The sequence below is a fragment of the Anastrepha obliqua genome, chromosome 2 (genome assembly GCF_027943255.1).
Source record: "Anastrepha obliqua isolate idAnaObli1 chromosome 2, idAnaObli1_1.0, whole genome shotgun sequence".
NCBI classification, from domain to species: Eukaryota; Metazoa; Arthropoda; class Insecta; order Diptera; family Tephritidae; genus Anastrepha; species Anastrepha obliqua.
The window spans coordinates 101,370,083-101,396,535 of record NC_072893.1 but is presented as its reverse complement, the minus strand read 5'-3'; the positions used below and the strand labels follow the sequence as shown (position 1 = coordinate 101,396,535).

The 26,453-nt window shown below is 37.9% G+C and overlaps 1 protein-coding gene across 2 annotated transcripts in view; it reads left to right on the top strand.

Moving 5' to 3' along the window:
- The window catches only part of LOC129239529 (fibroblast growth factor receptor 1-A), a 61,528-nt gene that overhangs the window by 11,117 nt on the left and 23,958 nt on the right, over nucleotides 1-26,453 (top strand). The window contains exon 1 of one of the 2 annotated variants that reach the window (XM_054875075.1): nucleotides 21,516-22,114. The exons of the other annotated variant lie outside the window; for it this stretch is intronic. The gene's annotated coding sequence lies outside the window, so the exon portion shown is untranslated. Of the gene's footprint in view, nucleotides 1-21,515; nucleotides 22,115-26,453 lie in introns of those variants that run through there. 2 annotated transcript variants of the gene reach the window in all.

The window sequence follows — 26,453 nt, the reverse complement described above, 5'->3', positions numbered from 1 at the left end:
TGACTTTTTATAAAGCGTATTGCGTTTCCATTACGTATCAATGTGTCTAGCTCATGATTGTATCTTATCCGATACGTTCCGTCATCTCGCCGGGAAGGACCATATATTGTTCGCAGTATCTTTCTTTCAAACCTTAGTATTTGGTCCATGTCTTTTGTTTTAAGTACCCATACCTCACTGCTGTATGTTAGTATGGGTCTTATAAGCGCTTTATACATTGCCATCTTTTGATCTCTTGATAGCAATCGGGACTTGAATAATTTTATGTGAGCAAAGAATGCTTTATTTGCCGCACTTACTCGGTCATTTATTGCCACGGAAGTGTCAGAATTACTGCTTACTAAGCTCACTGGGTTAGTGAATAAATAAACTTGTTACATTTGGTGTAAGACTAGTCCACCAACCCACAGTGTTGCAACGCCCTGAATTTTTGGGAAAAAAAATCTCAATCACTAAAAACTTCATGTGTTTGGAACACTCGTCTTGATAAAATGAGAGAACAGTTGCCGAGAGTGGACGTGTCGAACTTGTGCTCTAAATAAATTATCTATTTAAACAATTTTAAAGTGTCAAATTAAACCAAAAGTTACCGTGACTACTTACCAGCGATTGGATACCCGTCCTGGACAGCAGCAAAATCGTGGTGATCAGCAAAATCAATTGGAACAAATTGATAAGTAAACAAATAGATAAGTAAGCAAAACAAAAAAAACAACATAAAAAAACTGAAACAATTGCGGCAAAAAGAGGAGAGCGGTCTTCAGCTGCTCTTGTTTATCAAAATTAAGGTAGTAGTCTAGTAACTCACACGTTTTTTGAGGCCATGCTTGGGACATTTTTGGAAGGCAAAATAAAATTCAATCGGTTTGATTTTCGGATATGTTATTAAAGGTATCAGAAGGTGTACAAAATTTTTTTTTTTTTTTAATGTTTTGATACTATTTTTGTACAGTGCAGCAAGCGGCAAAAAAAAGAGGTACAGTGGCTGGCCCGCGTGATTTCGTCACTTGTGGTCATCTGAAACAGAAAAAACAAATTGCTTATTAATCAGTGTGCTTGTCGTTCTGGCGGGTAGTAAGATCAAATAATTTTGACAAAAAATATATTAACAAAATGGCGGACTTCGTAAGAAAATTGCCTTTTTTTAAAGTGGAAATCGGACTAAAAAATGGAAAGTTAGGGACGAAATAAATTAAATCTACTACCCGCCAGAACTATTGATGTGTAGAAAAACATATCTAAATTTCAGCTCAATCCGTTAGATAGAAAATTTGTTTTCACGACGGCCATCCGGAAAAACGTTGTTTTGAGAAAAACGCGTTTAAAGTTTTAGCGGCTTACCGCGTGCAAGTACGAGCCGCTCTCATGTATGTGCTATAATTTCGTCAATATTTCGAATTTCGGTCTAAAATTTGTACAGTATATTACCAATACATATATCGCACTTTCAAAATATGTAAAAAACCGAAATTCGAAATTTTCAAAATAAGTTACCAGACTACTACCTTAAATACTGTGTGGCGCACTACCTATGCACTGCCATAGAAATCTTAACATCACCTGCATTATCGACGCCAGGGCTGCCATTTAAATAAAATAAATAAATAAAAAAATGAATTTGCAAAGAACACCTGCACCGGGTGGTGGAAATTCGTTAAAAAATCGAGCCACTATTAATACACCATCTATAGGTGGAAATCTATTAAAAAAAACAAGAAAATATAGTGAAAGAAGAAATTAAAAACTTATCGAAACAACTACAAAATATGAAACAAATTTGTGTTGAATTAAAAAATGAGCTACAGCAGCTAAAAATAGAAAACGCTAAACTAAAAGCTCAAACTGTTGTCACTAGTAAAACCAAGAGAGCACAGCAAAATAAAACACCACCTCAATACGAAACCGATGAAGAAGAGCTAGATCGAGAGACGGACTGGATCTTAAAAAAGCGTCCATCTAAAAAACGAAAAGCTGTCAATTCACCTGAACAAATAGGTTCAAATTCAAATTTGAATACAGTAATAGCCAACAATAGAACACCACGAGATGATAAAAAAGCCCCACGTCCGCCACCAATTATGGTAACACCTGAATGTGAGTACCAAAAACTCTTCAACATTGTAAAAAACGGGTCTAGCAATGCGTTCTCTACTAAACTTTTGAACAGTAAGATCTACGAGGGTGGATCAATAAGTCCGTACCTTTTTGTATTTCTGACCTCTTTACTGAAAAAGAAATACTGCTCCTGTCAACAAGCATCTGTCAGTTGACTCCTGTCAAAATTTGAAAGTGCTGCGTCAATTAGTTTGTGTTTTACAGCTACCTTTATCAGACTACCCAGTAATTCCCAGTCGACCACAAACGCAATCGTGTAACAACTTCACAGGAAGGTTTGGCGTTTTTTAATCGCAATACGGAGGAGTCTTTGCGCCGTTTTGTAACCGTGGACGAAACATGGGTGCATCACCACATACCAGAGACCAAACAGTCGAAACAGTGGGTTTCTAAGGGTGAATCGGCTTAATAAGCACACGAAATTCAATTTTTTCCATTTTCTCCTCAAATTACAGGGTAGTCTTATAAAGGTAGCTAGCTGTAAAACACAAACTAACTGACGCAGCACGTTCAAATTTTGACAGGAGTCAACTGACAGATTCCTGTTGACAGGAGCAGTATTTATTTTTCAGCAAAGAGGTTAGAAATACAAAAAGGTACGGACTTATTGTCCGCCCTAGTATAACATAAATACATTTAATCCAGACGATTATATAAAGACTACAAAGTCGCTATCAACACAAAACATTTCTTGATACACTTATGAAAATAAGCAAACAAGACCAATAAAAATAATAATCTTCATCATTCGTGCGATCCTACTGATATCATACAAGATCTTAAAAAACAAGGCCTAAAAATCACTAATGCAGTTAAAAAGCTCAAATAGAAAACGAAGGAGCCACTAGATATGTTTCTACTCACATTCGAATCAATTGAAGATATTAAAAAGATATTTGAAATAAAAACTATCTTACATGCGGTTGTCAAAATTGAAGCGATTAAACAAACAACATGAATTCCTCAATCCAAGTCATGTCAGTCCTACGGACACACTCAAAATTATTGCGGCAAGCAGCCAAGCTGTGTCAAATGTGCGCAGAACCACAAAACAATCGACTGCACAAAATCAAAGGAGCAGCTGCCAACATGCCGCAACTGTGGAGAAGCACACCGACAAAAAAATCGGACAGCGGAAAAATATATTAACACTGAGGCTGAAAGCCAAACTAAAGGAAGAGAAAAATAAAGATGAAGCTAGTACAAAATCAATATCGCATAAACCAATATCAATTCCAGCACCAAGCAACCTACCAACCTATTCACAAGTGGCAAAAATTAACGAAAATCTCACTACACATGAAGACTTACTTTCAAAAATATTGCAAGAACTAACAGAACACAAAGAATTTAACAAATCACTGGAGCAAAAGTTGCAAAATCTTGAATTGAAAATTTATCAGTCAATTAAACATGCCTCATTTTTTAAGAATAATGCTATGGAACGCGAACGGTCTCCCAAAGCACCAGCAAGAATTGGAAATTATTCTCAATTCAGAAAAAATCGACGTTTGTTTAACTGCTGAGACGAATTTCACTAATCAAACTTGTTTCAAAATCAAAAACTTTGAAACTTACCATACTATTCACCCAAGCAACAGTGCACGAGGCGGAAGTGCCGTAATTATTAGAAGTAATATTAAACACTACAAACAAGAAAAAGTCAGCACCAATGAATTCCAAGCCACCACCACCACAATTAATGCTGGAGGTGATCTAGCATTGACAGCTGTTTATAGTCCTCCAAGGCACCAATTCAAATGCGATCAATATGTCCATCTTATTGAGCGTCATAAAACAAAATTCATTATGGGCGGCGATTTTAATGCTAAACATATCATATCCATTGCGGATCTAGGCTAACAGCCACTAAAGGAAGAGAGCTCTTCAAGGCGCTTCAACAAACAAACTGTAACACTGCATCTTCATGGATGCCAACGTATTGGCCATCTGATCCACAAAAAAATCCGGACCTTATCGATTTCTTCAACACCAAAAAAGTCTCCAGTGCATATTTTAATATTAAAAATGGGCTAGACATGAATTCAGATCGCTAGCCAATCTATCTAACTCTCAGCGAAACGGTAGTGTTACGTGATCCAGTTCTCAAACTAACTAGTCAATTTACCGATTGGGATTATTCCCGCAAAATGTTAGAAGAATCTGAAGACAATACGTTTCCAATGGAATCAACAATAAAGATAGATGGCGAAGTTTTAAAACTGACGAGTGAAATACATCACTGTGCTTGATCGAGCACACCTCCTTTAATGAAAATCTCCGCTGGCCACAAATACACGAAAGATATCAAAGAAATGGTGCTAAAGAAGCGAAAAATGCAGCGTAGGTGGCATCAAACAAGATCACCTGTTGATAAAGCAGCTTTGAACAAAGCAGCGAAAGATCTCAGCCGTAAAATTAAAGAATACAAAAATCAATCATTTACAAACTACGCACGGCAATTAAATAATAAAAGAGACACAAACTACTCACTATAGAAATGCACCAAAAAGCTTAAACAGCCAGCTAACCATAATCCACCAATCAAAGCAGACAATAATGGATGGGCGAAAACAAACACAGAAAAAGCAAATATATTTTCAGATTATCTAGCAAAAATCTTTACATCCAATAGCGGCACATCACCAATACTAAATAATGATGGCATATCCAATGATAATTATGGCGATATAGTACCCATAACTGAAGATGGGATGTATGCCGAGATACAAAAGTTGAAGCCGAAGAAATCTCCAGGGTTTGATTTAATAACTGCCGAAGTCCTCAAACAAGTTCCACGAAACATCATTGCAAAGCTAACAAACATAATGAATGCTTGCTTTAAGCTGCAATACTTTCCAATATATTGCAAAATAGCTGATGTCATCATGATTCTAAAACCAGGAAAGCCCCCAAACGATGTAGGATCATATCGATCAATACCACTGTTGCCCATCTTAACAAAAAATTTTGATAAAACGCCTGAGCAATATCATAGAAAATAAACAAATATTACCAACCCATCAATTTGGATTCCGCGCGCGCCACTCAACCATTGACCAAATTCACAGATTTACTCGTATAATCGAGAACACATTTGAAGAAACAAATTTGCGTTCTGCTGTATTGCTCGATGTCTCTAAAGCTTTCGATAAAGTATGTCATGTTAGCCTCCTGTGGAAAATAAAGAATGTACTACCAACAAAATGTTTTAATATCTTAAAAACCTACCTGTCCGAGCGCTATTTTCGCGTCAGACACGAAGATGAGTTCTCTGAACTGAAAGAAATAAAAGCTGGTGTGCCGCAAGGAAGTGTGCTTGGTCTTCTTTATCTATTTTTTACTCACGACCTGCCGAACAGCAGGAATTGCTTTACAGCAACATTTGCTGATGACACTGCAATAATAACCGTCGGAAAGACAGAAATAGAGTCTACTACACAACTGCAGCTTGCTATCAATAAAATATACAATTTAACAGATAAATGGCACGTTAAACTGAACGAAACCAAGTCAGTACACATCAACTTTACAAACAAAAAGACCAACTACCTGTGAATATAATAAACAGCATTAAAGTACCATGCTCTAATACAGCAAAGTATATAGGTATGACGCTCGACACGAAGCTTAGGTGGAGTGCGCACGTGAAAAAGAAAAGAGAAGAACTGAACCTAAAATTCCAAAATATGCGTTGGCTAATGGGTAAGCAATCAGCTTTATCCGCACACAATAAGATACTGCTTTACAAACAAATTCTCAAACCTATCTGGACCTATGGGATTCGGCTATGGGGATGCACCAGCTATAGTAACACATTGCAAATACAAAGATTTCAGACTAAGGCACTCAAGCATGCAGTTTGTGCTCCATGGTATATTAGGACGCAAGATCTAGAATTTGGCAAAGTCGCACGCAGAGCGACTAAGCAAGCATGTGAACAATGAAGCCTTGAAGGCTCAAACGTAAAAAACCTCTAGATTTAAACTAATAAATAAATAAAAATCAGTTAAAAGTATGAATTGTATTTTGCTGAGGATTAATATAAATTATTGCGAGGTGATTTCCCCGCGAAGGGAGAGAATTGGGATCCCCCTGACTACCTGCGGTCTGCTCCTGGAAAGATGGGCATCGCACCAACTCAGCGAGCGCTGGGCAAGTACACAAACGTGTAAGGTCGCGAAATCCTTCTGGCCACGTGTGGACCGCAGGCGCTCGGGCGAGCTTCTGAGGCTAACAAAATATCAGCTCTCTAATCTCATGGGTTTTCTCACAGGACACAATGCGCGAGGAATTCATGCTGTGAGACTTGGAATCCCCTCGAGTCCTTTTTGCGCTGGATGTATGGAGGATGAGGTGGAATCATCTCTGCACCTTCTCCTTAGCTGCTCTGCTCTGGCGGGGCTAAGATCTAGGCATCTTGGCTCCTACTTCTTTGTCACGCCTGCTGATATAGCTGGCGCTGACATTAAAAATCTGATGAATTTCATCAGCAGCATAAAGCGGTTGACGCAAACATAGTCATCGTTCGTAATCCGCACGCTCCCAACTATCCCAGCACCACCTCTCCCCGCCCTCTCCCTGTATCCCATCGGTCTTTCTCTCCCGCCTCACCCGTCCATAATGGCATCACAAAGGACGAATCCTTCTTCGTCCAAGTGTGCCCATTCCCTGGGCAACCATATCAACCTAACCTAATATAAATTATTTGTTGTAACAAAACTCCACATAAACTGCTCGTTAGTATATACATATATGTAATATTATACTAGTTGCAATGAAAATACTAATAAAAAAAAATGTGTTTGGAATCAATTTCCCCGATTGATAGCTCGAATAACCACATCAAGCAATCTCGTACTCGTTGACTCTGATAAAAATGCCAAAATAAGAGATAAGTCTTTGTATGATGTATTTTACCATTAGTTATAGTTACAAGATTTTCTTTTGTTCTCTTTTTTAACAAAACTAGAAAAATTCCACAAACTTTTCATCAGAATTCCAAAAAAGATTTTCGGTATGTAATTTTATGGCTTATTAAAGCAAGCTTGAAGTTGCCACAAAATCTCCCTGACTTTTTATAATATGATATTGACATCACCGGCCTTAACAACCGCGCGGATAGTGCTGCCTTTTACAAACTGGATAAAGAGGCAAAGCGAATGGGTCTGGTGGAGAAAGAGGACAAAACTAACTACCTCCTGTCATCAAACAAACAGTCATCATGCCCGCCCTAATGTATTGCGCAGAACCTTGAATGATGACAATATCCGATGAAGCATCCCTTGCAGTGTTTAAGAGGTTCTTCAAAGGATTTTTGAGTCTTTGCACATTTGCGACGGCGAATATCGCAGACGACATAGACATAGCGCAGCTAGACATCTAGCAGCTACGTTGGCTAGGTCATGTCGTCCGAATGGATACACACGCTCAGGCTCTGAATATATTCTATGCGGTACCAGCTGGTGGTAGCAGAGGATGAGGACGACCTCCTCTACGTTGGAAAGATCTTGATGTGTCCAACTGGCGCCGGTTAGAACGAGAAAGAAACGACTGACACGCTTTGTTGAACTCGGCCAAAATCGCGCCGATTAAGAAGAAGAAGAAGAAAAATTGTATAGCTCATTAAACAAAGTTTAAAGTTGCTACAAAATCTCCTTGATTTTTTATAATATTTGAACATTTTCCCCATATAAAAAGAAAACTTTCGTGCATACTTTATATAGAAAAAATTATAAGGATAAAACCCTACGGCTTTTTCTAACTGTATCATTAACTATTTCGTGGATGCAAAATTGTATCATATTTAAAAAATAAAGAAAAAAAACTTCAAGTTTCAGCAGAATGATGCCATATATCATATTACCCGTGAAACCATCGCCTTATTGAAAAACAAGCTTCGGTGGTAAGATTACCTTCAAGTGATTTCCTGCCGTTATTTAAGGGCTATTTGAAGAAATATCAACAGTTGTCGTTTACCAATCTACCTGTGGAATACATTTAAATGTGAAGTTTTTCCAGAGATCTCTGGTTCCCTGGTAAGGCATATATCTGAAATCAGGTAATTGGAAAATGGAGTTAACATAAAATGTGCACCTACTACTTAATTTTTTGTACAGGATCTCTCATTTTTAGAACAGCTTTTAGTTTATTATAGTTTAGTTTACTGTTAAATTCCAATTTCAGAGAAATAACCCTTTATCTAAAAAAAGAAAAATAAATATTACTATGAAAATAAATTATCCAATGTTTTTTTATTAATTCCTCTCCAAAGTGCTCAGCAATTTTGAAATGATCCTAATGGTCTCATGTGGTTTAAACCCTACCATCGTTCAAGCTGGTCCTTTTCACAGCTCTCTTCCCTTTAAAGAGGCCTGGTTGTATATGATTTATTCAAATTATTTTCGATTTTGGACTTATTGAATCAATCGGCTAGTCAAAACATTAGTTTTCGTTATAAATTTCATATGATTCAAGTATTATTGTAAAATAGGAGATTTACCCCTCAATCTTCTAATTCACTTTCTTGCGGAAATGTTGTTATAAAATATTTTTTATGATGTAAAAATTTTACTTCCACGAATGGAATATTTTGTACATAATTACTAAAAAACAATTATTCACATTTTCAATAATTGCACTGGAAATACTATTTAAAACAAATTTGGGCACCACTTTTTGATTCAAGATCCCTTTGAAAAAAAAACAATTTTTTTTAACTCTCGTCACCTTTAGGTAATACTGGGAACGGAAGTGTTAAATAGCTTAAAAAGCAAATGGCAGAGCTTTACGGTACAATATTAGGTCAAAGGAGGGTTGCTCAAATATTTTATTACTTTTAATGGAAACATTAATCATAATGCTTTAGTCATCAACACTACCACATGTGTATGTGTATGCTGTGTTAGCTTATCTCAATTGGCGCTTACATCCTTTGTTGGTTATTTGGCCGAGCTCCTACTCCAGTTTGTTATTGGTCCTGATATTATTCCACAAATAGAGAAACCTAAAGTTTTATGCCGCCTCCGAACAGCAAATGGGTTTTTATGAGGAGCTTTCTCAAGGCGACCGCTATTAGAAAAAGTCCTTTCTATCATTGATATTTCGTGCTCACAGTGGGTTTCCAGCCCGTGCAATAGCGAAACCGAGATGCCAGAAAAGCACTCGCTCTATGTGCTTTCAAAATACATTTTTAGCCACTTCTTTCCCTCAATTGTTTTATTGGCCATTGGAAGACAACTTTGTTACTTATTATATTTAATTCTGGTAATAATTAATTCGGCGGCCGCCGTAGCCGAATGGGTTGGTGTGTGATTACCATTCGGAATTCACAGAACCCCTTTCTTTCTTCCCTTATTGACTGAACCGAAATGTTCTACAAATGTTTGATCTGAACCGAGAACCGAACCACTTTGTATAAAAGTTTAATGTTCCTTTGAACCAATTTTTAATAGACAAATTGTCGCTATTTTTTTCTTTTCTTTTGTTAAATGCAGTAATACCATCTTTATTTATATATATGTACTTATATATACCATATAATTGGCGCTTACACCCTTTTTGGATGTTTGGCCGAGCTCCTGCTCTCAATTGTAGCGTGCGTCTTAATGTTGTGTCACAAATGAAGCGACCTACAGTTTCAAGCCGACTCCGAACGGCAGATATTTTTTTATGAGGAGCTTTTTCATGGCAGAAGTGCAGTCGAAGGTTTGCCATTGCCTGCTGAGGAGCGACCGCTATTAGAAAAAAAACTTTTTTTCTATCATTTGGTGTTTCATGCACGAAGATTCGATCCTGGGCACTTCCGAATGATAGTCACTTACCATCTGACATCACTTTCAGCTGATTTTTGTAAATAATTTTTTTTTACTACGTGTAGCAAATTATATATATTTTCATAATTTTTTTGTATTATTACTGAATAAAAATAGTACAAATACAGGGTGGCTGATGAAAGATGCTACCAAAAAAAATTGAATAATTTTTTTTCTTTTTAAGTTATCTGTTCCATTTTTGTTTTAATTTGCAGATTGATCTTTAAAATTTATTAAAATGGATAACTGGGACACGAAAACAAGAATTTGGATAGTCCGCCGCTATCACGCACTGGAGTCCGTAGTTTTGGTACAGAGAGAGTACAGGCGGATGTTTGGCGGTGATCCCCCGAGCAGATGGACCATAATGAGACTGGTGAATAATTTTGCTGAGCAAGGAACAGTCGCAAGAAGGCCTTATCATCGAAACCCACCAGTTCGGACGGAGGAAACGATCGCTGCTGTAGCTGCAGCTATACAAAGCAATCCAAGGGTTTCAACAAGAAGCTTATCTGCTCAACTTGGTGTCAGCCGACAGTCTTTGCAAACAATAATGCACAAAGATTTAGACTTATTTCCCTACAAAATTCAAATGGTTAACAAACTGAATGCAGCAGACTTGCCGATTCGCTTGGAGTTTTGCCAGAAGATCCTGCAAATGGTGGAAGAAGACCAAAACATGTTAAACTGCCTTTTCATGTCTGATGAGGCCCATTTCGATTTAAACGGCAATGTGAACAAACAAAATTGTCGAATATGGAGTACTTCTAACCCACAGATACTCCTCTTCGCGTGACAGTGTGGTGTGCGGTTTCTTTACGCTGTATTGTCGGGCCTTATTTTTTTGAAGAAAATGGTCACACCGTTACGGTTACTGGAGACCGTTATTTGAAAATGCTGAAAGAATTTTTCTATCCAGAACTACGCGGAAAGAGAATTCCTTTCAACTCTGTGTGGTTTCAACAAGATGGGGCAACGTCTCACATAGCCCAGACTGTTATGACAGAGTTGCGACGAAAATTTCCCAATAAACTGATCTCAAGAAACTCCGAATTTCGTTGGCCCCCCAGGTCGCCTGACCTTACTGCACCTGACTTTTTCTTGTGGGGTTTATGTAAACAAGAAGTTTATAAAACAAAGCCAACAAATTTGGATGAACTAAAACAATCCATTCGGGCAACAATTGCGGCTATTCCTGTCGCAACTCTCAAAGCAGCAATGAACAACTTTTTACTAAGATGCCGCACTTGTGTCAACGAGCATGGGGGGCATTTAAATTCAATTATTTTTAAAACTAGTTAAGCTACATTTAATAAAATTTAATGACCTTCAACTTGAAAAAAAATAAATTAATTCCATACACTAAAAAAAAGTTATTTGAGTTTCTTAATGTAGCACAATTCATCAGCCACCCTGTATAACCGTACATGTTTTTTTTTTTCAATTGAAACGAAGCCCCGGTTCAAAAGCAAAAACAACAGTTCTACGAGCCATTCCAACGAGCAAAAACAGTTCGAATCGACAAAATGTCTCATTCTGTACACGAACTGATATAATCTTAAAGATTGATAAATGACATAGTTCACAGTTCCCCCACTTTTCTTGAGCAAATAAACTTACAGAACATTGCGGTTTCGGTATCCGCTTTATGTAAAAATCTTTAATTCTTCCTAATTTTGTAAACTTCTAATTTTGCCACTACTTCAAGTGCTATAAGCATTCAGCTAAATAGAGTTTCTATAAAAATTGATTTGAATTTTGCACTTTACAGTTCTCTGTTTTTCTCTGGAATAGGTCCTTTTATAAAATACATTTTTTTCAAAGATTTTAGCTTGTAGGAATTATTTTGAAAACAGTTCTTGTGCCTCTTGTTTGTACGATTTTGATCTCATTTCATTACATTCATAGACTTGATAAAATATAAAAATACATACGAGTAAGTTATGTCCACTAATCTTCAAATAGTATTTTGAAAATTGCAATCGCTCCACCAATTTTCTCATATACGCATACATTTTCTATTTTCGAATAAAAAGTCCTAAGGAATTTCTTCATTCTGAAGAAAGCACCGCTTAAGTGATTTTGGTCGAACTTAACAAAGCACATCTTACTAACTACATTTAAATACTGCCTCTAATGTAAGCCTTCCCTTTGTTCCAAGTTTTTCAAGTCTCGAAACAACGTTATCTTGCCTAAAAAATTTGGAATACCCTAATGTTCTCAATAGTGAGATCTGGTGTGGCATATGCACATAATCACTCGTATGTACCCTAACATATACTACAAAGCCAACTGCTGCCATTTTCTTTGTTTAGTATTCTGTATATTGTATATTACACATACATATATACGTACATGGGTAGGTACATAATACTCGTACAGAGTTTATCACCTGAAGGCTAAAAGCGTAGCTCCCTAATTCTATAAGGTACACGCGTAAGTCTCTTAGTCTTCTACTTTTTATTTTTATTTCAACAATTTAGTAAGAGTATTTTTAAAGAATGTAGATTTTCCGAGTAGATGTACCAAGAGATTTACTACTTTTTTATACAGAAATTAATTTTGATTTACTCATTTTGCCATATAGTATGTGTACGAGTATGTAAGTAAGTGTATATAAAAAATTGTATACTACTTGTGAGTTGTCACTAATCCAGTGTCGCAAGAGCATGACTTCACGTATTGCATAGACACTCTTGCCCGTTTAAGAAGGGGGCTGTACTTGTATTGTTTATGTTGACGCGCTTGTGTGACATCCCTGAAGAGTGACACGAAAGCTCTGCGTATTCTTGTTAAATCATATGCTAGTTGCGCATTTTATTTACTTAGACCATAGAAGGAGGAAAGTCATTTTCCAAATGCTTGTTAAAGGAATTTAAGGAATTCGGTCAAAAGCTATTTGAATTTAGTATATACATTCTACATGTTCATGCATATAGTATGTATATAGTACACTCAAACGAACATAAGCGCATTCTACATATACACACACTTGCACAATATCTATTCTATGAGCAAATGGCTTTGTTGACCCTTACAACTAGATTCTGCATATGTATTCGCATTGTTGTTATTCATTACTTTGTTTAAGAGTTTATGTATTGTTTTAGTGAACTGGCAACATAAAGATCCTGGGGGACTTTGCGATTTGTCTATGCATTTTCGTCTCTTAAACCGCTTCATATAGCAAAAGTAGTATATCTGTGTACTTAAAAGTACCCTGCAGGAAAATACAGTTGTTCCAAAACTTTGCACTTCCAGGTAGTGAAAAAATGTTTTGTTATGTAATAAACTGGAATTATCGGAATCGGAATTGCACAGGCTCGTAACCTAGAGAACAATACACCAGTTGATAGAATAAGTTGTTTGTTAATAGCGGTTACTCCTCGGCAGGTAGTGGCAAATCTGCAATGTATTTCTGGCGCCTGGAAAAAGGCGGCGTAAAAATTTAGGTCCATTCATTTGAGGAAAACATAAAAACGCACTCAAGAAGTAGGAGGATAAGCGCGGCCAAACAAACCAAAAATTGTGTAAGTGCCAATTATATATATATATACATATATATATACTTATATAATAAACGTACAAATTGTACCTATCCTATAGTGTAGCAATCCTCGCATATGTTCATTACCTCTGGTGGCATTCCACCATAGTACAGGGTGATACAATAAGACCGCAGATATTCTTTTATAAATAAATTTCTCGAACATATTTTTTTGTATGCCATCATGTTCGAATTCACATTTATGCGTGAAACAGAGTATCCGTTAAAGGCATTTATGACCCCTCTGGCAAAACCTGATGTGAACGACGAAAAGCGTGCCGCACGCCCGAGCCCTTCAACAACAGACGAAAAAATTGATGAAGTGGTATTGGTATTGGCCAATCGTCGAATCACCGTTAGAGAAGTTGCTGAGGACCTAGATATATCGATTGGCCCGTGTCATTCGATTTTTTTTCAATGATTTGGGCATCAAACGGGTCGCCGCAAAATTCGTATGAACATTGCTAATGAGATGTTGGACTCTGTCCGCGACCACCCAAATTTGCTCCAGAGGGTCATAACTGGTGACGAATCGTGGTTTATGGTTATGACGTGGAAATCAAAGCTCAATCATCTCAATGGGAGCTGTCGCACGAGCCAAGACCGAAAAAAGCGCTCCAAGTTCGATCGAATGTAAAAGTTTTGCTTACCGTTTTCTTCGATTGCAGGCGTTGTGCATCATGAGTTCTTGCCACAGGGTAAAACGGCCAATAAGGAATATTACCTTACCTCGGCCGCCGTAGCCGAATGGGTTGGTGCGTGACTACCATTCGGAATTCATAGAGAGAACGTAGGTGAAACACCAAAATTAAGAAAAACATTTTTCTAATCGCGATCGCCCCTCGGCAGGCAATGGCAAACCTCCGAGTGTATTTCTACCATGAAAATGATCCTCATAAAAATATCTGCCGTTCGAAGTCGGCCATAGCCACCGTATTTTCCAGATTTGGCTTATTTGACCTTTTCTTGTTACCGAAACTGAAGAGGCTCATGAAAGGACGACGCTACGCTATGATTGACGGGTTAAAGACGGCATCGAAGGAGGAGCTGAACAAGATTAAAAAAAATGATTTTTTGAAGTGCTTCGACGATTGGAAAATACTTTGGCACAAGTGCATAAGGCCTCATGGGGATTACTTTGAAGTGGACAAAATAGATATTAATGAATAAATGAATAATTTTTGAAAAAAACACAAAATTCGCGATACTTTTTGAACACACCACGTACAACTCATCCTACCAAGGATTTTTGCGGGCTCTCCGAAATCTAAGGAATATTGAAATGTGATACAAAAAACAAAATATTTGCAACAATCGCTCACTTATGTCCTTATATTGAAAACCACAATATTTCAGAACTCGCATTGTTTTACAAAGGTTTCAGCAGGTTTCAGTCTCGATAACGAGCCAAATATTGTCGGTATTAAATGGGGGTTAACACCTTGTGTTTGGTGGCCATCTGCTCAAAATGCGAGTTACGCTAAAATCGTGAGTAAGATCCAAAGAAGAGTTTCTTTATGCATCTCTGGTGACTTAAGGACTACCCCAAACAAAGCGCTGGAAGTGCTAATCAACTTGCCTGCACTAAACCTCGTAGGGAAACACGTGCCCGCCGCCTCACCGCTTAGACTTAAAAATATGTGGTATAGCCACGCTTTTTGCATAGCTTCACGTAAAAATATTGCTTATTGTTGAAAAAAAAACAGATCGCAAAAAAGAAATTGATTAAAAGAAAAACACAAAGTTGGGGGTATTCCACACATATTCGGATGCTGAAAAATAGATTAGTGTCTGTATTTGAGCACGACAAAATAAAAATACTCCTCATCTGCAAAAAATTACAATTGCGATATTTTTTATATAATTTTACTCCTCACAGTAGCTGAGATCTAATGAATTGGTTTAAATGAATGAACCTTAGAATCGTTTGTGCCCGGTGCATCAGTTTACTTAAAAAAGTGATAAATATTTTTATACCTTAAGGCTCCACTGTTATGCGAGCCGTTTGAAAATGTAAAAAACTGGCTTTGAATACCGACAAAAGACAGTTCTACATTACTGGAATAACCCCAATTCATATACCCAAAACTTTATGTGGAATGTTTTAAAATAATATATGATATATAATATATAGAAATAAAACAAAATTCTTATTCATTTCAACGTCAACATTTTTAATCATTTTAGTTACCTTCTCAGAAATTCTGTATACATACCTATGTAATACGCGATGGCCCTCCTAGCGTACGAAATTCGAACTATGGCTTGTCTGATTTTGGCAACTGAAATAACTTCCGTGTTGTGCCTGAAATTTAATTTATCTTAGACATTTTTTAAATGGAATGCTTTTCGCTTGAAGATGAGCATTCTAAACGAAAATCATCTTTCCAGATGACTACATTTACAAAAAATGCCTGTTTAGTTCGAATTTCGCACGGTAATTCAATTGGCCTCTTGGAAGCTGCAATTAAACTCCATTACACTTTTTTCTGTGCGGCGCCATAAAGGATAAATGTTACGCCAACCATCTAGAGACGATTTAAGAGTTGGAGTTGCCATTGGTGAAATTCATAAAGGCCACAATTCATCTATATACTGAAGTCAGAATCAAATAAAATAAATTCAATACTCCACGTTCCTATAAAGTTAAGTAAAAAATAATTTTTCCTAGACTAATGTATTATAATTGGTCTTATATGTTTCAATTTTCAGATTATAACAATAGTTTCTACACAGAATTTATGAGGTTTTAAATGAAAAACGTTATTGATATGAAAATGGATAAATACCAGAGCTCTAGATACTCAAGTATCGAGCGATGCTAGTAGTCCTATTCTCACACGAATTTCGTTCAATATTAAACAGTATAAACTCCAGTTTTTGAACAATTTCAGCAGCTAAACAAACATTTTCAATATTATTTGTCAGCATTTCCTTAGAGGCTAGCACTATTTATGAATAATTTGTAAAACTTGAAAAAAGTCTGGACAAAAAAGTCAAAATAATCAAATGGCATCGCTTAAATAACTTGAAAAGATCGATATACTCGAGTTCATGCTCCATAATTTTCGAGAAATAGACATCGAACAGATGTGCAGGTAGGAACAAACTCGAAAGCTCTGATATTCACCAACTTTCGATTACTGTAGAAAGACTATAAAATTTCAATATTATTTACATACATAGTTTGAAGGTCAAATGAAAGAATTCATATCATAGTCTGTAAGCTTATTGTCAAATACTACAGGGCTCGGCACTCGAAGTATAATCAATTAAAAGGTCCACACATTTGGTTTGGAAAATTACTTTTATTCAATTCAAAGTAAAAAATATGTGAAAATAATACAATTAAGAATTAAGAATCAATTTACTTTTGCGCGATATGACCATCTTTTGTCTTGACTATGGCCTTGAGACGGTTCAGAAACGAATCGCAAGCTGCCGATTGTGACTTGCTGGTATTTTTGCCCACTCGAGGACAATGGCTTTTTTCAGCGCCTCCGGAGTGGTGAATATTTTAGTTCGGACCTTGCTCTCCAAAATGGCCTCAAGAGAATAATCCATCGGATTCGAATCTGGTGAATTTGAGAGCCATTGTGTGGGCATTCTATATGTGTAGACATTCTTAATTCACTCGAAACCTCCATGGTCTGCCACCGAAAAGTTTGTCCGTCCACGGCTTCAAAGCAACCTCCAGAATAGGTAGGTAAGTAGATGAAATGGTTGGAGTGCCAGACTGGCACTCCTCAAGTAGAACTAAAGCGTCTTTTTGATACCATTATGAGACCTCTAACAGACAGATATCTACAGCCAGCCAGAGCTGTGGGCATAATGGAGGAGATTGATTGGACTTAGGTTAGCGTACTGCCCCAGGCTGTCGACGAAAGGAGCGTCCAGTGACCTTAATCGTCTAGCTGCCAAACCCGGACATTTACAGAGAAAGAGATTCACAGTCTCCTTCTCTGAAAGGTCCCCACAGCTTCTGCAATGGGGGTTAAATGGTAACCCTAGCTTTTTCGCTTGTGTGCCGATCGTCCAAAAACCGGTAAACACAGCTACGAGTTTGGAAATTGAATGGCGAGGAGTCCAAAGGACTTTCTGAGTCCTTCGTATATTGTATACAAGGGCCAAAGGATTTTCGACATAGCACATGAAAAAATGGAGCTCCATCTTTTCTGCGATTTCCTAAGAAATAATTTGTGCAGTTCCCCTTTAACAACTATCAGGGGGATACCGATGACCGGGTAGGAGGTATCTGTGGCCAATTCAGTCCCCTTCCTGGCAAGCTCATCAGCAATTTCATTGGCCTCTATGTTCTTATGTCCTCGAATCCAGTTCAAAGGAACGTTATGTTATGCACACCCAAGAGATTTGATCTCCTCCTTACAGGAGTTTCATTGGCCTCTATGTTCTTATGTCCTCGAATCCAGTTCAAAGGAACGTTATGTTATGCACACCCAAGAGATTTGATCTCCTCCTTACAGGAGTTTACTAGTCTCATTCTGCACCATGGTGTTGTCAGAGCCTTGATCGTGGCTTGACTATCGGAAAAACCTCCAGAATACTTTCCCGATAATATTTCGCATTTACCTTGACGCCAGGTTCGATGAAAACGATCCGAGAGCGCCCATCTGTGCTTACAGCGCCCCAAACCATTACCTGTGTTGGGTGCTTCCTTCTGGTGGCCAATCGATGACTCAAATTCTCGTATGAACGGTAGGTCAAATAAGCCCTATCGTTTTGAGAGTTTCCGAATTGCTGAGTTTGAAAAATTTTCTCGTCAGAACACACAATGTTTGGAAATTGACCGCTTTCGGCCAAGCGAAGTAACTCCTTGGCTCTCTCAAGTCTGACTTGTTGCTGCTTTGGTGTGAGATCCTGCTCCTTTTGGATCTTCTAAGGTTTGACTTTGAGATATGTATTTCAGTATGCGGCGGATGCTACGATCAGATATTTTCAGTTCTTTCGCCACTTGATTGGCACTTCTTCACTTTTTGAACCATTTCACGTAACGTTGCAGTTTTTTGATGAACACGTCCATGACGTTTCGCGATGCTACCAGTATCCTTGTAACGAGTAACGGTGCGATAAACAAAAACTTTATTTACTTTAAGGTGCGCGAGGTGACGAACAATCGTTGGTTGTGATTTCCAGCCAAATATAATATAATGCAATCACACTGTTACGTTTTAAATCACTTACTGATTTTTTTCGCGTTTTCGAAGTCATTTGAATGAAAGTGTAATAGGCCTCATTTCATTCTCAACAAGATTTCAAATCTCTATTATTTTTGCTTATAATACAAAATCTGCGAAAGCAGAATTGTTGGAAAATTTGTTTGTTCTATTTTAAAGACTTTTTCATGGAACTTCTTTTATTTTTTAATACGCCTTAAGCTATTTTTTTCTAACTGGACACGATAATCACTAAAATCAGTTAATTTTCAATTTACCGATAAAAACAAAACAATCATTGGGTTATGAGGGGCGTTCAATGTATTCCGGCTAGTGAGGTGAGTAGTTTGCTAATTACAATAAATGGTTACAGTACTTCAAGGAATATATATATATGATATAATTGGCGCGTACACCCTTTTTGGGTGTTTGGCCGAGCTCCTTCTCCTATTTGTGGTGTGCGTCTTGATGTTGTTCTACAAATGGAGGGACCTACAGTTTCAAGCCGACTCCGAACGGCAGATATTTTTATGATGAGCTTTTTCATGGCAGAAATACACTCAGAGGTTTGCCATTGCCTGCCGAGGAGCGACCGCTATTAGAAAAATGTTTTTTCTTAATTTTGGTGTTTCACCGAGATTCGAACCAACGTTCTCTCTGTGAATTCCGAATGGTAATCACGCACTTCTGGGAATAAATAAAGAAATTCACTTAATTACGGTCTTTAGTTATCTTGTAATCATAAAGAAGATCGTAATGGCTGAAGCGACATGTTGAAGACAATCGAACACCGCGTTGTGATTAACACAATTTTTCTTTCTTCATTATTTCAGAATCCAAAAATAGTCAAGTTAATTGAAAAGGGCAGGGAGAGTATTACATACGACCATCGCTCAAGCCGCCTGAGAAGAAAATGAAAATGCCGCTAAAGAAGAAAATGTGAACAAAATTGCGAAACTAGTACTGTAGGATGCTAAAATACTAGCAGTGAAATATTATTAGAGGAGACTAACCTTCATCTTATTCTCAAAAAAGTTAAAGCAAGGGGGTACCGCGAATTCTCAAGACAGCTCAAAAACAAATGCGAGGGGAATGCTCTAGAGAGCTTTTGGAGCTCTGTTGGGGAAATTTGATATAAAGCGAGTATTTTCGACCGTACTGTTACTAGAGATGGAACATGGACTCAACACTATGACCCTGAAAGTAAGCAAGAGTCTATGCAGATCCTCCAAACAACCCGGCGGAGAGATCATGTGTTTTAGTATTCGAAAGGAACTTTATTTAATTAGTATACGACTAAGGGTGAAACCATAAATGTTGTATGCTACGCTAGTACTTTGCATAATTTAAGGAAAGCAATTAAAGAAAAAAGACGGGGACAATTAAAGGCCGGTGTCCTGCTTTTTCACGATAACGCTCCGATTAAGAAACCGCGGGTTTCTAAGGCCGCTCCGAGAAATTTAACCACCCACCATATAGCCTAGACCTGGCCTTGATCGATTACTTTTTGAGTGGAAACAAATTTTCCGACTATGAAGAGCTCAAGTCTGCAATAGACACACACTTTTTATGACAAGGAGGAAAGATATTTCTAAGAGGGTATTGAAAAATTAATTTAAAGATATAACAAGTGTTTGGAGGTTATGGGGATATAGTGAATAAATAATAATACTTGTACTTTGGATTTAATACGAGTTGTTTTTCATAATGATACCGGCAACTCATTGAACGTTCCTTATACTTACATACATGTCTCCTCAAATGACATTCAACACTGGTCGTGTATATCAGAACCATTTACCAAATTAAAAGACATTCAACAATTGTCAGCCGACAATCAGATAGCCATTCCGCTAATTTATCACCATTTCCGAACTACTGATTTGTGGAGGTGAATTTTATTTTATAACTTGAAACAACAGTAAGAAAAAACCTTAACTCTGCTGGTTGGCAAAATAAGAAGAGTAAAAGGAGAAATCGAAATTACTTTAGGAATAAATTAGCATGAAAAAAGTTCAACTACTTATTTTATTAACTAGGGCAACATTAACGAGGATACCATCTTCTTACTGTGAAATGAAGCACAAGACAGCAAAACCGCACAGACTGGTGGCAATAAGAAGATTGTATCCTAATAAAAATCAGCAAAGAAACAGAAAAAGTTGTATAAGATACCCGTACATATTCAAGTAGACTGGAAGTGCATTATCGCGGTCTCTTAATTAAAACGTTAAATGAAGTTTAAATAACTTTTTGTTTTCACTTATTAATCAGTAATTTAACTGACTTGGTGTAAGTGGCAGCTTATAGCAAACTCGCTTTTTATTGCTTGTTGGCATTCATGTATGTTATGCACTAACTCGTATTCGACAATAATAAATATTATATGATACATGGAAGAGTACACACTCAAAGTTATACGAGTATTAGAGCAATCCGCGTAAGATTATGAGCATCAATAAATTTTGATACCAAATCAAAAGGATATTCTAGTCAACGGTTCTTATTATGTTATACCACAAATATGTGTGCGCTCGTATGTGTATGTACCAAACCATTTGTCTCTCAGGTATCCTTGCGATTGCATTATAGATATTTACCGAAGCAGAGGGACACATAACAGTGATTATCAGGTTTATCAGATTAGGACGCTGGTACTTGTATGCTGTTAATGTTGCTTCTCTCGCAATAACATTGTCACAAAATTTTAGCATCTCTGCTATGTGAGCGAATGTATGTATATATTTATGCTTGTAGACTCTGTCTCCTGAGCATTTGTTTTGCTTAAAATAAGCTAAAATCATCTGGAGCAAAGCAGTTGCGTGGATGCTGTAGACAAAGCAACATTAAATGGTGCGCCGCGTATGCAACATCTACCAAATACGGTGGCTCTATTGTATCTGTGTGTACCGGGTTTACAAATCGAAATGCCCGAATGCATCAAACAAATAAGTGTAAAGCTTGCATCCTTTCGGCACTACTTAAAAATGAGTGAACGATTAGTTGAGTGGCAATGTACAGCGTATGGGGAGAAGAGTAACGCCTCACTGAGATTGTATGCGTGTGCGGTGTGCATACTGGCTCGGGACTGCTGACCCACATTGACGGAAATATATTTACATATATACATATATATGTACATACATACGTGTACAATGAGGTTCTCGTACGTGCTCGAGTTAAAGAACGAAAATACAGCTATATATTCAACTTAAGTGTGTGTTGAGACTGCATTGGTTTAAAAAATGTCATAAGTTAAAAATGAAAAAAAGTTAAAAACTAAATATTCAAAAATTCTATGGAATGATAGTGATAAATGTTTGTTCCGCTGACTAAAATGTTATTAATAATTGTAACGTACGATGGCCGTAAAATGCATAGGAGTTATGGCAAGTGACGTATGCTACAATTTGTGGCCACACAAAGTATATAGGAATACCAAATTTTGCAATTAAATGCAAATGGTGAGTACCTATATTTGAATAAAATCTACACTGGACTCAAATACAATGTCCATAGACAATGGACTATCGCATCCCTCCTTTCCCTCAAACATACACTTTAACACTATAACCTGTAATTGTGACTTAAGTGCGGTGTGATCAGAATGCTGCAGTACCACCAGTCCAACAAATATAGGGTTTTCCAATAAGAGGTGTTATTTCGATATTCAAAGAAAAATGCTATTTTTAAATATAAATGATTGGATGTTTATTTCGTTATAAAGAGGAAGGTATGCCGTTAATAATGGAAAATAACATCAGGCAAATGACTACCACGACCACGCTTACAGGACAATATCCTTTTTATGAAATTTTCCATAACCGAATTGCAAAGTGGCTGCTCTATGTCCTTGATAGCCTCACGACTTCCATCTTTGAGGTCTTGAATCGACTCTGGGCTGTTGGCGTAGAATTTCTCTTTCACGTAGTCCCAAAGAAAAAAGTCACAAGTTGTTAAATCAAAAGATCTCTGTGGCCAATTGTGATTACCTCTTCGATAACACGTTCCAGAAACTTTTCCTGTAAAAAATCAGTGGTTTCGTTGCTTGTGTGTCACGTAGCGCCGTCTTGTTCAAAATAAACGTTATCCAGATCAATACCATCCAATTCTGGCCATAAAAAATTGTTAATCATCTCTCGATAGCGCAATCCATTCACCAATAACACCTGTTATTGGAAAACCCTTTACATATTTACTTACACATATGTACATATGTTATATTCGATTAAAGGGTCGCCAAAGAAGAGGCCGCTACAGGCAAACCTTTTCCCGATGAAACTGATCGCTATTTAAATAACTAACAAATTCACAAAACCTTCCCGTATTCTGGATGAAATTACTTAAGCGGCGCAAAAATAAATTCATCTTGTGTTCTCTGAAGGCCCTATTGAGGCGCTATGTTCCCCCTAGGAACGACGGGAAAATATATATATATATACTGTAGTAGATTCGCTTATTTTATTTGAATAAATAAAAAATATAACCAGCAAATGCTAGGCATATTAATACCGTACAGCTAAGCACCATTAGCACAGTTACAGTCGCAGGCACAGTTTTAGTGTTTTAATCTATACGCCTTTCGATCACAAAATAATGGTCTCCTCTGTTGGACATTTCCTTTTATAGCATTTACAAATGAACATTAATACTTTCAGGTTTGTATCAAAACGAATTCATATGAAGTATTAAAACTATTAAACCTAGAGAAAGGCGCTCATTACAATAATATTTGAACTAGGTGTCGCTAATAACTTAAAAGTAAAACGTTATAATAGATATGTATATTCCTTAAACCAAGGAAACTTTCCCAGTTGGTAAGTAACGTTTTTCACCTAAGTAAACTTACAGTTAACTGCTCTCAGATGACATAACAAATCTTTCAAGAGAGCCATATGAACTATAGCTTAGCAAAGCAAACGAAACCCGTTAACTCAGAGAACTGCGTCTAGTTGGTTTATTCCTAAATCTCTCTCTTTTCTCTGCCTTTTATAGAAAATATAAAGAAATAACCGTTAATTTAAACAATGTAACAATTGTAGCCGTAATCATACAAAGCAGGCTCAAAGATATCGAACGCTCCTTAAGAGATGAGTAAGCTGATTTTCGCCCTCACCGAAGCTGTGTTGACCAACACAAGTTGAACCAACACATTTCGGATTATAGTAGAACAATCAGTTGAGTGACGCTCGCCGCTCTACATGCTGTTCACAGACTTTAAGAAGGCGTTCGACACTATCAAACGAGATGCAATATGGCTGACACTGAGTAGAAAGGGAGTTCCCGTCAAGATAATCCGCCTCATCACAGCGCTCTACGAGAACTCCGAACTGGCAGTGCTTCACAAAGGCGATATCAGCGATCCATTCACTACCAACGCTGGCGTAAGGCAACATTGTCCCCTGTCGCCCCTTCTCTTCGCCATCGTCCTTGCTGACATCATAAGCTCACTGACCCTGCACAAAAAAGGCATCGTATGGAGTTTCACCAGACATCTTGAGGACCTGGACTTCGCCGATGACATCTGGCTCCTCTCTCACAAACTCTCTAACATGCAAGCGAAAGCAGTAGTAGAACTCTCTCTGAAGCAGAGAGTGGCATGAACAATAACGGTAGCAATGATGGAACCTCTAGGTACAGCTGGTATATTGCTAGTCGGATAGTGACGAGGGAATCGATAAGGTTTTCCTTGTCTTCCTTTGAGAACTTTAAGTCCCCTGGACCCATATATCCAGCAATGCTTAAAAAAGGAGGAAACAGGCTGATTGAGGCCCTGAAAAGGATCTTTATAGCCTGTCTTGCATTTGGTTATATACCATCCCAATGGCGACGCGTAAGAGTAGTATTTATTCCGAAACCAGGAAAAGATGACTATTCCCTAGCAAAAAGTTTTAGACCAATCAGTGGTGGAGAAACATATTCGAGTGGGGGTATTGCCGAGAAGTCCACTTAGTAGAAATCAACACACTTACCAGAGTGGAAAATCATGTGAATCAGCCTTACACGATCTTGTTAGCAAGATTGAAGCCAGGCTGGAAGCTGACGAATACACAATGGGCGTGTTCGTGGACATTGAGGGGGCTTTTGATAATGCCACTTTCGGCTCGATATGTTCTTCTACCGAACGACACGGAGTTAATCAAGCCATTATAAAATGGATATACTCCATGCTCTCTGAGAGGCTGTTAACCGCTGGTGGGAGCAATGACGAACAAATCACAGTCAGGGCCAAGCAAGGATGTCTCCAAGGGGGTGTTCTTTCTCCGCTGCTGTGGTGCTTCGTCGTAGACTCTCTATTAGTGGAGATGCAGGAACTCGTGTCCAAGCATATGCGGACGATGTCTGTGCGCTAACATCGGATAAATCCTTAAGGAGGCTTTGCACGAAAGTGCAGAGGATTCTTGACAAAATCGATGACTGGTATATGAGACAAGGTCTTTCCGTTATTTTTCAGCAATGCCGTAGAGCCTTTGGTCTGAAACTTGCTGTAGTCCTATGGATATACACAGCACTTATCAGACCAATCATCACTTACGCTTCTGTGGTCTGGTGGCGACGGAGCATGATTAAATCTACAATCCGGGAGCTATACAGACTGCAAAGAAGTGTATGTTTATGCCTCACGGGTGACATGAGTACAACCTCTGGTGATGCCCTAAATGCTATGCTTGATTTGCTCCCCCTGGATCTTAAGATACAACAGGAAGCAATAAAAATAATGTGTAGACTCCATAAATATGGTATCTGGCACGAAGACGGAACTGCGGGACACAGAGAAATCTTTAAGCTGCTGTCGGAGCAGTTTTTGGCACCTAAAGATGACCTGATACCCACAGTTTCATTTGGAAGGGAATTTGATGTCAGATTTCCATTGCGTGAGCAATGGAGCAATCCAGAATGCATTCAGGGAGGTTTGACGGATATTTTCTTTACCGATGGGTCTAAGAATGAAATAGGGTCTGGAGCCGGATGATACTTAAATGATAGTAATAAGTATTACTATGCTATGGGGGGAATGGCAACTGTTTTCCAAACAGAAGTTTTTGCCATCCTAAAAGTAGCCGAATGGATAATCGAGAGGAAATGGAGCGGGAAACAGATTGGAGTCTTCAGTAATAGTCAGGCTGCATTGAAGGCCCTGGAGAACGCGAAGCAAACCTCAAAGATTGTTCAAGAATGTAAGAAGAAGACATTCAAGAATGCTTAATTCTGTCGCAAGACAAAACAGGCTTGTACTTGTCCGGGACACTCCGGTGTTCAAGGAAACGAAATTCCCGACGAATTGGCCAACCGTGGATCAGCGGGGCCCCACAGGGGCCAGAGCCAATAATCGGAATCAGTCCCGCATGAATCAAGAACTGGATCAGCGATTATGTAGACAATCTACATAAAGAGCGATGGTCCTGTCTGGAACCCTGCAGAACTGCAAAGTGTTTTGTTACAAGTCCGAACAGAACACTGTCAAACTTTCTACTAAAACTTAGAAGGAAAGATATTCGGTTGATGATCAGCATCATTACAGGACACAACCCATGGGGTCAGCATATGACCACCATTGGAATCATCGAGAATCCGGTATGCCTATCATGTTTGGAGAAGACGGATAGCACTGAGCACTTTCTCTGTGAGTGTCCTGCCTTTGCTAAAGCAAGGCTACGAGTATTGGGTTCCGATGTCATGAGATTGAGTAATATTCGTTCTCTAAAACTGGAGGATATTTACAGATTTGCCAAAGAGTCTGGAAAATTCTCACAGGACTAACTATCTCTATCTCTGTCTCTATTCTTTCCTATCTCTTTCTCT